This window comes from Podarcis liolepis (genome assembly GCF_965112155.1).
Source record: "Podarcis liolepis genome assembly, chromosome: 4".
NCBI lineage: Eukaryota > Metazoa > Chordata > Lepidosauria > Squamata > Lacertidae > Podarcis > Podarcis liolepis.
This window is the reverse complement of record NC_139558.1, coordinates 34,478,191-34,494,436: the sequence shown is the minus strand read 5'-3', so window position 1 is coordinate 34,494,436 and position 16,246 is coordinate 34,478,191.

Below are 16,246 nucleotides of genomic sequence, written 5' to 3'. Positions count from 1 at the left end.
CATAATAATTGAGGGACTTCAATATTTGTCTTAAAAGCCTTTTAAACAATGTGCTCAAGGAAACCTAGGGGAGAAGGTAGGAATCTGGCCTCTCAATGACTGAGATTCGGTGTTGTATTCTGAGCTGCAAATGTTTGGTTTTGTTCTCCTCTTCCAGGAGGAAAATTGTATGCCACGTTTTTATTGTATTTTAATTATCATATTTTATTTTACTCTTCACTTCTGTGAGCCACCCACAGAGCGTTTGCTGATATGTGCAATAATTATTATTATTTTAAAATGAATTGCCTTCATGTGACTAGATTGGGCAACGCCTGAAACATATGGGGAGAGTTGAAAGCACTGGGTGGTGTTCAAGTTTTACTCAGAACAGAACTATTGAAATTAATGGACCAAGCATGGTTATGTGCATTAGTTTCAATGAGTCTGCTCTGAGTAAGGCTTACTTGAATGCCAACCGTTGCCCTTTAGTTGGAGCTGTTGCTGTGCAAATACCAGCTAGTGAAGGAAGCATGCTTCTGTCACGGGTCACATGACTTCCAATTGTTAAGCCCCACTCCCTTGCTTCAGAGGACCTCAATGGGAGCTGTTGCCTGGCAACTGCTAAATGCCAGCAAGAGAAAATTTGCTTCCATCACGGTCTGAGTGAGCTCCAGTTGCATAGGCCCTGCCACTAGTCCATTACTTGCCTCAGAGGAAGCCCAAGGTTGAGTATAGGAAATGCCACCTGAGCAATCCTGTTACTTTAGCAACATTTCAGTTCCCATTACCAGACTTGGAGATCCCTTTTTTTTTTTTTGGTAAAAAGTGACACCAGCACCATTTATTGCAAGAATACTGTGGGAATTCAGCTGAAGCTGAGGTTCGCCAGTTAATAACAGGAAATTAATGGCATGTTTAATGAACAGCGTGAGAAATGTCACTCTACATTCTCTCCCCGTAATCTGGCTACGAAGGAAGCAGCACACAAAACTGTAAATCTTGTTCAATGGGGCTGAAAGATGCTCGTCTGTGTGCTGTGCTGCACCCAGAGGCTTTAGGTGCAGGGCAGCTGCTGGTAAGTGGAGCCAGCCTGATCAAAGCATTGCTGTTTCAACAGACATCATCACCCATTAGCAAGTTCACTGGAGTGAGTCAACCACAAAGGAAAGTAGGGATTTTTGTCTTGAGAATCGTTGCTAGCCGGTCCTTTAAGCAGGGAGGTTGACCCTTTTCTTTTCACAGCTATACTTAAACTTAAAAAACAGTTATGCACCACAATCCTATGCAGGTTGCAGTGTTTTCAGCAGAGCTTACATCCAGGTAAGAATGCAGAGAGGATTGCAGCACTTTTCTCTGTATTGTGCTTGGTCCTGTGGATTATGCACAAGATGTTCATGATTTCTGGCTCAGATGAGTATATATATATATATGTCTATGTCCCTATCCAATTTGCGAGAGTAATGGGAAGATAAGCCTTCGTCTTTGTAGTGTGTTCTACGATGAGGATCACATTTCACATTTAGGTGCATATCTGCATCCAGTCTGCACACGCATACACAGCGAAAGAAAGAAAGAAAGATGTCAATGCATGGAGGGAACCATAGCCATACGACCCCGCCCCCCCCCAATAAGATACCAAGAAACTTGTGTTTGTTAAAGTGTTGGGTATTTATAAGAGATTGGAGGGAAGCCTTAGAGGGCAGAAAGTTGGAGTGTTCTGCCTCATTCCTTAGCCTTAGGCTGTTGCAATGCCCTTCACAAGATTGGACTCATGCCTTCGTTTTTCTCATTTTTGGCAATGTGCTACATGGTTTTGTGCTTTAGCTAGAGACCCAAATATTTTCACACAGATCTCCAAAAACTGAACCAATGTCAACTCTTTGCAGGAGAATGAGCGTCCTGAATTTTAGGCAGCAGAACATTATTAACAAATAGATCACAGGGCTGCCAAGAAAATGTTCAGCTTTTGCCAAGTTTTAGCTGAAAAAGAAAATGTTTTTCTGAAATGTAAAAAGAGTAAGTGAAGCCAGAACCTCAAAGGAAACAGAAGGGGCCATCTTCCTAGTTAATGAATGTTCACACCAAATTGCCATCTCCTTATAATAGGGGTAGCCAACCTAGTGCCCTATAGATGTTTTTGGACTCCAGCGTCCATCAGCGTGGCCAAAGACCTTGAGTTTGCCATGTTGACCACCCTTGACTTTGAAGAACCAGGCCAATAAATATATGACATCTAAAGCAGAAAATCCAAATCAAATGCTTCCTCAGTAGTGAAAATAAATGTCATGGTAACAGAAAAAGTCCTGACTTTTAAAGAGAACAGTCACCATTGTTCTTCACTAGTGGAGGAAGAGGAGTGTGTGGGGGGGAGCACACTGCCCCTGGCAGTGCAATCCCGGTGGGGTGCCATCACGGCTGCCCCCTGCACACCCCTGGGACGTGCGCCAGCCCTACCTGCTCTCTACAGCATGAAGCTCCGCCGCTGTTGCTCTTATGTCAGCACCTAGCATTTAAACATACCCCATTCCTCCTGTTACCTGAAGAAGCCTGATTCAGATAGCAAAGGACTGCCATACACTCTTGGAAGTGTAGCCTGGAACAGACTTTAAAAATATGTATCTATTTTTTATTTTTTGAATCTAAGTCCCTTCAGCCTCAGCCATTGTGGTGAACGGTCAGGGATTCAGGGAGTTGCAGTAGTACAGAAAAATCTGGCGGGTTCTCCATCCCTGACCAGGAATAAGCTCCATAGCACTATTTAAACATTAAGTGTGTCCGTGAAATGATTTATGGAGATGATTTTCAGCCAAAGCTCTCTGAGTCGCTTATTAAGTAAAACAGTGCAACACCCTGGAGTGACACTTGGACAAAGCAACTCAAAGGACACTGGATTTTAAAAATAGCATAAAAACAACATATGCAGACTGGAAAATAGAAAAGGCTAGAACATCAAAATGGTCCTTGCCTGGGGCTGAAAAGAAAACCAGAACTCAGTGGAGGCTGGTCCATTAGGGTGAATGTGGCACTTCCTCACCAACTTTAGTCTGCCTTCAGCCAGCCCCCACCTGCCTGCCGTCTTATTTATAACCAGTCAGCGCGGTGGCTCTGCCTCTCATTGGCCCTGGTTCCATCTGAAGTTGTTCCTCCCTACCAATCTGCAAGTGCTATGCCAGGTAAGCCTCTTTGAAGAGGGAATTCCAGAGATGGGGGTCTAAACTGGGAAGGCCCTGTAGGGAGACATAGCAGGGCCTCAGAGGTGAACCTCAATGGGGAGATTCATGTGGGATATTGGCAGCTATATACTGTAGTGAAGAATAGCTTAATGTGGCAGCAGTGGCCCCTCTGATAACATGAAGAATAAAACTAGGATACATTATTTTATTGGCATGTTCAGCACGAAGATCAGGGACAGCATCTGAAATGTTATTAACCGGGGAATTCAATTAGCATCATCAAGTACTAATTGCCTGGTTATTATTACGGATGCCCGTAAACTGTGTAATTACTGACAGTCATGTTTCATGCCATACACAGTCATAATATTTAGAAAGAACAAATGGAAACTAAATACAGGAGGAACACTATTGCTGAAAGGAGTCTAGTTAGCTAGGAGAGGGAGGTACCATAAGTATTATGATGACGACAACAACAACAAAAGATTTTCCTTTTCCTTTTTGTGCAAATTTCCACCACTAGGACAGAGTGCTATAATCCAAATCTATTGGCAGACATTGCAAACTCATTCTTGGATCAGTTTCAAAATTTTCAGGATACTCATTCTTGTCTCATGCAGCCTGAGTGGCATAGTGGTAGAGAGGAAATAGAGTATTCTTTTGCCAACAACAAAGGTTTGTTTTTTGGATGTACTCAATTGGTCAACTGCTTATTGAATGATTCAGCTGTTGCATTCAGAAGAAAATGTGTTTTCTCTTCAAAAGCATCTAAATAACCAACCCAGGTTGAGAGAACTTGAAGAAATTGCTCTGATTAGATAGGATACCCATTTGACCAAATGCAATGACATGCCAAAGCTCCCCATCCTCTTTCTATTTAAAATCACTATATCTGCCAAGTACTCCATCCTTCCACAACACTGACTCATGTAGGCCAAGCTTCTCAGAAGATGGTGCATTCTCTGGGCTATTCCATCTAGATAGCAAGGAAGGAGAACATATATTCAAGCATGTTACCTCAGTGAGCTAAACGTATGTGTGGAACCTGGTAAGCCCAGATCCTTATCTTGTTATTTGCTTACTGCTCCCCATGTCTGCCATTGCCCCTAAGCACACAATATCAAAATGGACAGTTTGAACATGCAAGGGCCTTTGTTTTACCTGGGGAAGCATTGCTTGTTTCCAGGACAGAACCCATGCCATTGGCAGGCAAAAGGTTGCTATGGTTTGAATTGTAAGCCACTGAAACTAGTTATGGAATCAATGTCAAACACTAGTTAGCAAATACTGGGTCATATGAGTACACTTCCCTCTTGTGAGCTCCTTTTGTAGAGGCTTCCCTAAACCTGTGTATTTTGGTTGTGTGTGGGGAGCTTCAGGGTCAGGAGAGGAAGGGACAGTCCTATTGCATGACCAGAACTCTGTCCCACTGACAGACAGACCCTGTTGGATTTCTCAAAAATTGGATTTCTTAAAGCAGGGGTACGCATATCTACAAGAATAAAGGCGAGACAATAACTAGTGTATTCGCCCAGACATAGTTAATATCTCCAGTCCCACTAATACAAAAAATCTGATTACCGGAATGACGAAACCACTGACATTACAAGTGAACTCTTTATTTACTGTGTTCGCAATTGTTTAAGATAAAACCTATTTTGGAAAGATACTACTTTTGCCATTTTCATGGATGTTTATTGTTTGTTTACAGATAGTTGCCTTGGTGATATAATCTGGTGTCGATTGCAATAGTCATTGTATCACCACCTTGTTCATTGTTTTATTGTTTCTTTGTCACACCAGTATGTTTTGCTTGGCTTTGCAGAATATGCAGTCTTAAAGCACACTAGGGTTACCATGATGCGTGGCTGCATTAGGAAACCAAAGTGAAATATTATACCGTTCAGCTGAAATGTGGAACAGGAGGATGAGGCTGAATGCATGATTTGATTCATCCACAACCATGTGCAGCTATGCTCTGTAGATTTACCAAACTTTTCTGTAGCTAAAATAATTTAGTATCCCCTTGTACCAACCAACCAGTGTCGCATTTGAGCAAGGGCTCAGTCAAGGTGTGTTAAAAAGAGAGCATGAATAAATGGCCTGGAGCTTTGGCCTTGTGGGACTGCATTGAGAGGCACTAAGTACTTTAAAAATAGTTTAGCTACAACTAATATCTGTGCTAAACCACTGGAAGGTGTCATTCAGTATGCTGGTGATACCCAACTATCTCTCCATTTCATGTGAATCAGGACAAGGTGTGCAAGTTCTGGACCAATGCCTACAGCAGAGATGGGGTGACTAAGGCCAGCAATCTGAGACTGAATTCTAATAAAATGCATTTTCTGAAGGTAGATGGGTTGCACTCTCCATGAAGGAGCAGGTGTGTAGCTTTGAGGTCCTCCTTGATTCTAGGATGACACTAGAGGTCTAGGTGGTCTCAATGAGGAGGAATGTCTATGTCCAGCTCTAGCTGGTTCACCAGTTGCATTGATTTCTGGATAGGGATACCCTGGCTTCCGTAATCCATGCTCTGATAATCTCCCTATTGGATTATTGCAAAAATGGTCTGAAAGTTACAGCTGCTACAGAAAACCAAGGGGACATTATTTTGGGCCCAAGATGGGACCATTTAGTTCTTGAACTGCTTGCCTGTTTGCTATTGAGCCCAATGTGATGTATCGATGCTGGTGTATAAACTCCAAAATGTTTGGGGGCCAAAGTAATTAAAGACCAGTAAATGACATTTCATTGTCATTTCATTGACATTTCATTGTCATTTACCACACAAGGAATATGACTGCTCCCTCTCCTCTCCAAATGCTGAAGATACTAAAGGATAGTATTTAATTGACACTGGGATCTCTAGAGCTGCCACAGCTGTATTGTAGTTAAAAATGAAGCAAACATCTCTTCACAGAAACAAGTTTACCAGAAGAACGCTGTTGCCTCTGTTTTGGCAGGAGCAGTGGGGAACTTTTCATATTCATATTTTATATAACTCCAAAGGAGGTGATTTTTCTTCTTCAAAACCATGGTCAGAGAGACTATTAATCAGTGCAGGGGGGAAAGCACCACCATCTCATCTGACCTCGACAATCTTAACAGATATGAAATGTGAAGTAGCTGTTACAGATTTGGCAAGCATGTTGACTGCATTCCTGATAAGGTATCTCATACATACTTTGTTTTGTTTAAACAAATAAATGGATGAATAAGTTTCATCCATTTTCTGTTTGATCAATCTACACAGATTCAAATAAAAGGAGGAAATCAGTCTTTGGATCAGTAAATGCATACTATTTTTTTGTCTAATGGTGTCAGACATGAGGTGAGTTTTTCCAGATGATCTACACTGAGATTTGATCATAGGTCACACCAATGAAATGTGCAAAATGGGAGAAAATTGATTGGTGCAAGGGTATGACTGTTCTGAATTTCTTTGAATTTAGCCCAGCTTATTCAAGCAACATTAATAAAATGGGACAGAAAGAGGTCTTGCTAATGACTCTTTTATTGATCCTTTGTACTTCAGCAATTTTGTTCTACAGTATATTAGAAGCTAATTATTTTTCTGGTTGCAGTGAAAATGCTAATGAAACATGACCTGTTGAGGAAGTGACTTGGCTTGATATATTATGATGACTTTTTAGTCAGCCATCCATTTCACACTGTTTCATTTGAAATTCTACAGAAAATTTTGACCCAAACTTTCCTTACTTGTTTCATAAGCATTTTATGCATTTAGAAGGTCCTTCAACGAATTACTCACAGGGTGCACCATTCTAGTGATCGGATGTGGGCGAAGGTGCTCTGTGCTGTCCAGTTTATTTCAGTGAAGCAGAGAACTGTGTTTGAATGTCCATTCTTGCATGTGGAGATGTTCTATCTATTTAAGTGAATAGGAGCTTCATGTGTGCAGTGGCTCCAGATCAATGAGAAAGAGTTTCAATTGTTCTGGGGAAGTTAGATATTTATTTACAACAGACACTGTAATTTATAATTATCATTGTTGACTTAGTGGGAAGCAATGTCTCAGGAGCAGTAATATTCCTTAAAGATTTCAATAATTCAGTTCTGTGGATATCCAATCAACATTAATATTGCTTTCATTCTTACAGAAGATTCAATATAAGAGTAAATGATAGTCTCCTGTCACTCTACATAGTCTTTTAGTAGAAATGCATTTTTTCTTAAACTTGACAGTACTTTTAATCACTGATCAAAGGTTTTTTATATATATAAAAAAGAGTGAACTGCCTTGCAGACGCATTTTGTCGTTGACCATCACATCCTACAAAACATGCACAATCAAGTTTGATTTGCAGCCTTAATCCTTGTTCACTATGAGGCAGACCATTTGAATGAGCAGTCCCAATATTTAAAAAAAAAAGTTTCAAGATGTCTTTACTACACTCATCACCAATATGCTATTCCAACTTTATATATTGTGGCTTTAGCTTCACTGGTTGTCTTGTATGCTGCTTTGAGGGCAGCTTTCAGGTAGGATGTATATTTTAAAACAAAACAAACACGACAATCTATGGTTATGTAAGCCAAACTGACCTAGTCTTCAGAAGGGCAACGAAGTCATTCCCATGAAGATCCACTTTCCATGCAAAGCCTTTAAGCTGTGATTAGCAGTATGAATTACCATATGCAAATTTAAGGCAAATGGGTGTCATCTTTCGGTCTCCTTTTTTGGCAGTGTGTTACACACCACCCTACACTGATCAAACACTGAGTAACAGGCACTCAGGGAAGGGAAGTGAGTGAACTATTAATACGTTTATGTAGATGTGTGTGGTCTCTTACCAGTTGTGGTGCTATTTGGTTTAGCCTGCATTGAAATTTGTTTTCAGGAGATTATCTGAAGTATTTCAGATACCTGGTGGATATTCAGCAAGTTCTCTTTCTTTTCCAACAAACGCTTCTCCAGATGAATTCTTTCCTGTTTCTGGTTCACAAATCTTGAAAAAGTGCTCTCATTCTATGAGATGCTGAGAAACTTTGGGCTTATTTTTGTTTGTGCTCTCAGCTTTGCAGCAAAGAATTGAAATGAATGGAATATGAGAGTTGTGCACTCTGGCAGCGAAGAGAGCACAGCAAAGCAAACAAGCCCCTCATGGAAAAGCAGAACAACAATGAAGCTGATTACAGCTGTGAAGTGAGAACTGTTTAAGACCTGTGATTCCCTGCCAGCCCTGGGGCTACAGTCGAATGCCGGCTTACTTGGGAATCAGCCCTGGGTCAATCCATGATCAAAATTTTACTGTGCTTTGAGGGCTGTTGCTGTTGTTTTCCTTCAAAGTTCCCATGTAAGACTACTGTTTTGATCAAGGAAGTTTCTCCCACCTAACCCCATGGAGTTAGCAGCAACTTGTGTCGTGCACATGCTCTTTAAACGGAACTTGTTATAGGATGGGAGAAAATGTCTGGCGCACCCTTTGCTGTGCGTATGTGATATGATATGTGCTGCTTGTGGTAGACTCGTAATCTGGGGAACCGGGTTTGCGTCTCTGCTCCTCCACATGCAGCTGCTAGGTGACCTTGGGCCAGTCACACTTCTCTGAAGTCTCTCACCCCCACTCACCTCACAGAGTGTTTGCTGTGGGGGAGGAAGGGAAAGGAGAATGTTAGCCGCTTTGAGACTCCTTTGGGTAGTGATAAAGCGGGATATCAAATCCAAACTCTTCTTCTTCTTCTTCTCTCCCCAGCAAAATTTCCATGGCAATGAAGGAGGGAAGAAAGGGGAGAGATGGCGGGAAAAAATTGGCTCTGGAAAATCAATATATCTACTTCAATGTGTATGTATATAAAAGAAAAGGAGAGGCAAAACTGGTACCCTCTTGCTATGCAGTGGAGCACAAAGGCAGCAGGGAGACATACTGGACCTACTGTGTTAGGGTCAAACTGCTTGAAGAGCAGGTTAGAATCGAGACATGAATCAGACAAGGGTCAGAGACTCCAAGTCTTGAACAAAAAAAGCCAGAGTGCGAAAACAGGATGTGCTGTAGCTAGTGAGCCACAATGGAGTTCATCTATTCAGGCTTCAAAGTTCTTCTTTTGAAGAGCAGAAGGGCATCGAGGTGTGTTCCTGCATTAGTTCCTGCAACTGGAAGTAGGGATGCACGAGGAATTTGATATTTGCAAATTCTGGTATGGACTGATAATATTTAAGTGGTAAGGACGCAGTTGTCTATCAGAGTTTGCCCTTCTCTGGTAATGCAGGAGGGCCATTGTATGCCCTATCCAGAACCTGTTGACAGACTTTGAGTAACACACCCGAGAAGTCCACCATTCATTTGGTTAGACAAACAGAGTTGGCTTTAAAAAATTCCCTGCTAAAAGTATCTTCAATGAGCCTGAGATTTCTGATGTTCATATATACTAGCGGGACTGGCAAGAAGATGATTTAAGGTATCCTCAGTCCCCTAGAGGAGTGCATCTGTTCAGGGCTGCATCCAGTCTAGAATAGGAAAAGGGGGGTGCTTCAGAGTCAGGAATGAGCTCAATTTCCCTGTATATATAAATGCTTCTAAGCAATTTTGGCTAAAATTTTGCAAAACAAATTTTCCCAATATAATGCATTTTGTATGTGATTTAACATACATGTGCATCTTTATGCACACTTTCTCAGTGCATTTTGTACACATTACTTGGATGGAGAATTGCACTGAAAGATTCAGAAAAAGGTGTGCATTTCAAAGGATGATTTTGTTTTGATTCTTGTTTTGGAATGTGTGGATTAGGTAGGTTCATTGTTAAATGTAAACTGGATGCAATCCCCCCCCCATCATCCTATTTTGCTTTAAGAGTGAATGGTATTATGTAACAGATAGCTAGAGAGACAGAGAGAGAGAGAAGGGGGTGAAGGGTGAAGAGAGCCCAATATTACTGACAACCACAGCTCCAATATTTTTATTAGCTTTAAGCAACATGCTGTCAAAACAGCTACAATTCATATTACTCTAATCCAAAAGTTATTTGGCTGTCAAAGCTTCCTTCGAAAACCCACCCAAAAGGTGAAAAAGAAAAACAAACAAATCGTGGTCATATCATTTTCCCTTCTGTATTTTTGTTCTTCATAAAATATTTTCAGATCCCAAGGATTGGGATTTAGTTTCTGCTTTCAGTTTCAGTTTCACAAGGATTTATGGCACAAATAGATGTATATTTACTCAGAAGTAAACCTTCCAGGCTTAGTAGTCAAAGGATTGTAGCCTAAACAATGCAAGATGCTTTCCTAATGTATTAAATTCTTGGTTTTGATTGAATACCAGACAAAAATTGGGTGCTTTGACTATCTGACTCAGGGGCAATGCTTTGCACAGTGAGACCCATCAAACTCAATTGAGCTTAGTCAGCAGACATAGGATTGAACTGTTAAATGATCCAGAAGAAGGCTTTCTCCAGTATCTTAAAATGATAAAACCGTAAGTCTTCATAGATTGCCAATGGTGATGGATAGTTGGATTTTCTTAAGGGATGGGCCACAGCTTAGTGGCAAAGCAGTTCCACAGCATGCAAAAAATCCTAGTTTCAGTCTTCAGTATCCCCGGGTAGGAGAACCAGGAACGACTTCCGTCTGAAATTCTGGACAGCTGCTACCAGTCAGTGTAGCAGGAGGATAGACTATAGTGCTTTCAATGTATAGTGCAGGTGTCCAGCTACTTGGGTTATTTGACAGTAGCAGGTAGATGGACCAACTCATTGTTAGGCAGCTTCCTATGTTCCTAGCTATGTCCAGATGGCTTTTCCAAATTGCCCGCCCTGTTTGTGGGCAGAATAATTGGGGGAGCCAAAGCGGTACCTATTTATCTACTTGCACTTTGAGGTGCTTTCGAACTGCTAGGTTGGCAGGAGCAGGGACCGAGCAACGGGAGCTCACCCCGTCGCGGGGATTCGAACTGCTGACCTTCTGATCGGCAAGTCCTAGGCTCTGTGGTTTAACCCACAGCGCCATCCGCATCCCCTTTAGCAGATTACATATATGATAATTTTTAACCATTTAAAAAAAATATATAGAAACATCTTAACCTGGTACCAAAAATATTGTAAAGCAAAGGCACCACCAATGAAGAAACCCTCTTCTTCATATGTACTTCAAACCATGCACTTTTGAGAAGAGCAACACTTAGGGCAGGGCCTGAGTTGAGGATCTTAAGACATAGGCAGGCTGGTATGGGAAGTGGTGCTCCCTCTCAGGTTTTTAGTTACAGATTTTAAATGTAAATCTCAGCACCTTCAATTGGACCCAACAGTGTAGGCAACCATTGAAGTTCTTCAATGATTTGAGCATTATGAGCAAACCTGGTGGCACCAGCAAGGCCAGCCCTACCACTAGGCAAAGTAAAGTAAAGCAGCTGCCTTAGGTGGCAGATGCTAAAGAACTGGAGTGGCAGTGCGGGGCTTGAGGACAAATCTGTATGTACACCACAACTCATCCTACACCTTCTAAGCCATCCTGCTGCCCCCAGGTATGGGGTCCTGTCACCAGTGTTGACATAAGATTCAACCGCCGATCCTATCACCCTTTGTAGATGGGATAGGAGGGGGTGCTATCTTATCGTCTGCTTCAGGGAGCGAAATGTCTGAGGCTGTCCATATGTACCTGTTAAAATTCTGGCAGCCAAATTCTGCACTAATTGAAGCTTCTGCGTCGTCTTCAAGGGCAGCCACGCATATAATGGTATATAATGGATAATGGTAATCCAACTGGGAGGTCACCAAAGCACGGACCACTATAGACAGGTAATCGCCTTCATTTTGACATTATCCCATGTGTTGCAGAAACTCGACAATGGCTGAGACCGAGGGCAAAGAATTTGGCCTGACAAAAATGGAGGTAATTTTTGCAAACCCCAGAATAATCAAACACAGCAGTGAGCACCACCCGATGAGTTCAATGGGATTGATGGCAAAAGGAATCAGAGGTAGAAGAAAAAAGAGGCAGAAGAAAGCATATTAAAAAGGATGAAATTGAAATAAATCACTAGTTCAGTGGAAAGTGTTATTCTTTGATTCTTTTAAAGCAGGTTCAAGACGATTTGTCCACTTAAAACACATAGGAAATAGATTATATACTTGGCAACTCCTTGTAAAAATATGCAGATGATCATGGGGGACCAGTTTTCATGTTGCTTCTTCTATTCACAGAGCCAACCTGCTGTTATTAATAGGCATATTTTATGGCAATCAGAAACCCAGACAATTGTGCTAACCACTGGGTTCTTGCAGAATGAGCAGCCAGGTCTGCAAAAAGCGCTTCTTATACAAACGGTGTTAACCTGCTCTGTTGCTCTTCATTTAACTAAAATATTACACTTGTAGGAGCATAACTATATGTAGATTGCCACAAACATGTATTTAACTAATTAACTGATGCTAGTGCTAGCCAATAAGGACACAACCCATCAGAAATAAGGATTTTTCATTCCTCCTGGTTTCATTGCGATAGATTTTGAGTGCCTGCTTAACTCTCCCACTGAAATCAGTGTGAGCTGATTGAATATTGTTCAAATATTGTTTGGGAATATGTGAATTAGGTAACTTTGCCTTACAATGCAAACTGAATCAAACTTCTCCCTCATCCCACTCCTAGTCCCCTTGATCTGCCCTGCAGCCCCAGATGGGGTGAAGGATGATACCCCGTGAATAGTGGTGGAGTATTAATCCACCTGCCAATTCAGTCGTATTATGTATACAGAAATGGGAGAAGCTGCTATTTTCTCCTTTGCCTCTGGTGGCAAAATCTATTGTGCAAGCCCTGTTCATGTACTGGTATTGTATATTGATAGCCCTCCCTTCCCTCTCCCCCCTTGTTTTATTTGCCTGTTAGATTCTGAGCCTTTAAACAGGGCCTATCTTTTAAATCACATCTTCCCTACTTTGGGAGATGATGAGGTGAAATAAAGAGGAAGCAAGTGCCAGCAAACCAAGAGAGGTGATTATGAACAAGTTGGGAACTGAACTTCCAAGTAATGCCAACTGAATTAGCATAGAGCTGGCGTTATGCAAGTGTTTTATGTAACTAATAATGAGAGATTGTAAACAGATAGAATATAAAACTACTCAGTAAAACAAAATGGAATAATGATCAAATGCGTTTCAACCCTATAGTCTCTGTTTATACACACACACACACACACACACACTATTTGGCATATACAGAACAGCAAACAATTTAAAACAAACTGTGCGTGTGTGTGTGTGTGTCAAAAGCAACTACACCTGCAAATAAAAATGCAGTTGTTAAAAATATTGTAATCTAATGGAAAAATATGTAAATAGAATTACAGTCGTACCTCAGCTCCCAAACGCCTTGGGAGTCGAATGTTCCTGTTCCCGAACGATCAAACACTGGAAGTGAGCGTTCTGGTTTTCTTTTTTTTTGGAAGCCGAATGCCTGGCATGGCTTCCGCTATTGTTTCCGGTGCGCCTGTGCAATCGGAAACCAATTGGAAGTCGTGCCTTGGTTTCCAAATGTTTCGGGAGTCGAAAGGACTTCCGGAACGGAGTTTATTCGACTTCCGAGGTATGACTGTATTAAAAGGCATTTCACCAAACAGGGCTATTAATAATAGTCATCTGGTCACATATGTGTATTTTTCAACCAAAACAGACACTCAAAAGCTGATTACAGTGGTACCTTGGGTTAAGTACTTAATTCGTTCCAGAGGTCCGTTCTTAACCTGAAACTGTTCTTAACATGAAGCACCACTTTAGCTAATGGGGTCTCCCACTGCTGCCGCGCCGCCGGAGCACGATTTCTGTTCTCATCCTGAAGCAAAGTTCTTAACCCAAGGTACTATTTCTGGGTTAGTGGAGTCTGTAACCTGAAGCGTATGTAACCTGAAGCGTATGTAACCCGAGGTACCACTGTAGATGATTAACCACATTTTAACAGCTAACCTTTTTGTAACTAAAGGCTGGTTCACACAAATAGTGCTTATTCTTCCCTACAACTCCACAGATAATCATAAATATGGATGCACACTTAGATGGACAATCCTTAATAGATACATACAGGGAATGGTAATAATCATTAATTGCCATGCTTGTGACCTACCTTTGCCAACCTGCCATTGCCAGAGAAATGTTCCAGTTAACTCTGTGTTGGTCAGTTTGTGAAGACTATGCTTGTGCAATCTTGGTTTTCTCCCAAGGCCATGAGAGGAACAATCCATTTTAGAACTTTATCCAGCCCAGTACACCAATCTATATTTCTTCTGTTTCTTCTGTTTGTCTTAAAGGGCTGTAATTTGCAGAGTGATTTAACAGTTGGTCTATCTTCCCAGAGATCTCTGGAATTGTAGCTCCGAGGGAGGAATAGGGGTCTCCTCTGAGCACCCTTAACAAACTGCAATCCCCAGGATTCATTGGGGGAAGCCATGGCTATTTAAAGTTGTATCATAGTGCTTTCAATGTATAGTGCAGATGGAACCACTGGTGTCCAGTTATTTGGGTTATTTGACAGTCTATAAGTGGCGCGGGTGGCGTTGTGGGTTAAACCACAGAGCCTAGGTCTTGCTGTTCAGAAGATTGGCGGTTTGAATCCCCGCGACGGGGTGAGTTCCCATTGCTCGGTCCCTGCTCCTGCCAACCTAGCAGTTCGAAAGCACATCAAAGTGCAAGTACACAAATAGGTACCCCTCCAGCAGGAAGGTAAACGGCGTTTCCGTGTGCTGCTCTGGTTTGCCAGATGTGGCTTAGTCATGCTGGCCACATGTACACCGGCTTCCTCGGCCAATAAAGTGAGATGAGCACTGCAACCCCAGAGTTGTCCGTGACTGGACCCAATGGTCAGGGGTCCCTTTACCTTTACCTTAAGTGACATACTTGAACTGAGTTGCATTGCATGAGTTTTTCAGGCCTTTATTCACCACTCACCACATTGCTTTCTCACTTGTTGCATAAGGCATTGACAGAATTTTCATTTGACCATTTTTGAAGTAGCAAGCAGAATGTTCTTGCCGAAGTATGAATATATCCCAGGCAGAGAAAGAATGGGGAAATGTGCACCTTTCAATAACATTGCCTGTATTTTGACAGAAGACTTTAGAAAATAAAAATAGCTGAACATCCATTTTATCTCAGACGCTATTGCCGTTAAATGAAATCTTGGACAATTTCCAGACATTGTAATGCTAGGTAACAAAGATAAGGTCGCAGAATCATAGGACTGTAGGGACTTTGGAGGACATCTAGTCTAATCCCCTGCAATGCAGGAATAAGGTCCTCCTAAGTAACATTTCCTAAAGGTCTGGTTTCCACTGTGCTCTCTCATAAACTATCTCACGTATGTATGAATTCACAACAAAGGTATTTCTGTTAGTAAGATTGTCAGTGGTGCGGTTACTGTCTCTGGGGACAGATTTTGTTGCTATTTAGGGCCAGCAGAGTTAGAGGGCGGTTCTATGTGCATTTACCTGGAAGCAAGCCCCACTGAAAACAGACATGTGCTATAAGCCGGGGGTGAGAGGCAGAGGGAGAGGCCAGAGGTACAGCGCATCAGCAACTTAACCTTAAGGGCCAAATTCACAGAGTGCAGGAGCAGCCAAACCCCTGTACAGCTCTCCATATGGTGAACCATTGAACAGCAAAGGGGCAGCTACTTTGTAATGTGCTTTCAGGTCCTGGACCAGGCAGGCAATTTGAGAGTTCTGGACAGGAAGGTATGTAAGAAAGCTTCTTGTTCCAGTGTGTATTCCTGTAGCTTTGGTCATTCTGTGGTCCTTGCTCCTGCCTCCTGGTTTGCCCTCTAGCTCTGACTTGTTTTGTGGTCGTATTCCTCTCTTCCTCCTTGCTTCTTCCTCCTTGTTTGCTCTTCAGTCCTGATTCATGGCCCTGACCTCTGGCTTGGTTCCCAATCCTCCCTCCCTGCCCTCCGAATTGTGACTGATTCAGAGCCTGATCCCCCAGCTCACGGCTCATCCCACATGGGTGTCCAAATTTCGTCTCTGACATGGTTCTCAAGAAATGGTGTGCCTGACATAGGAATCAATAACCAAGTTACACGTTACCAAGTTCTGATAATATGCGCTTTTATTTGTATTCAGAAATACAAATGTTAGAATCAAAATACAAAT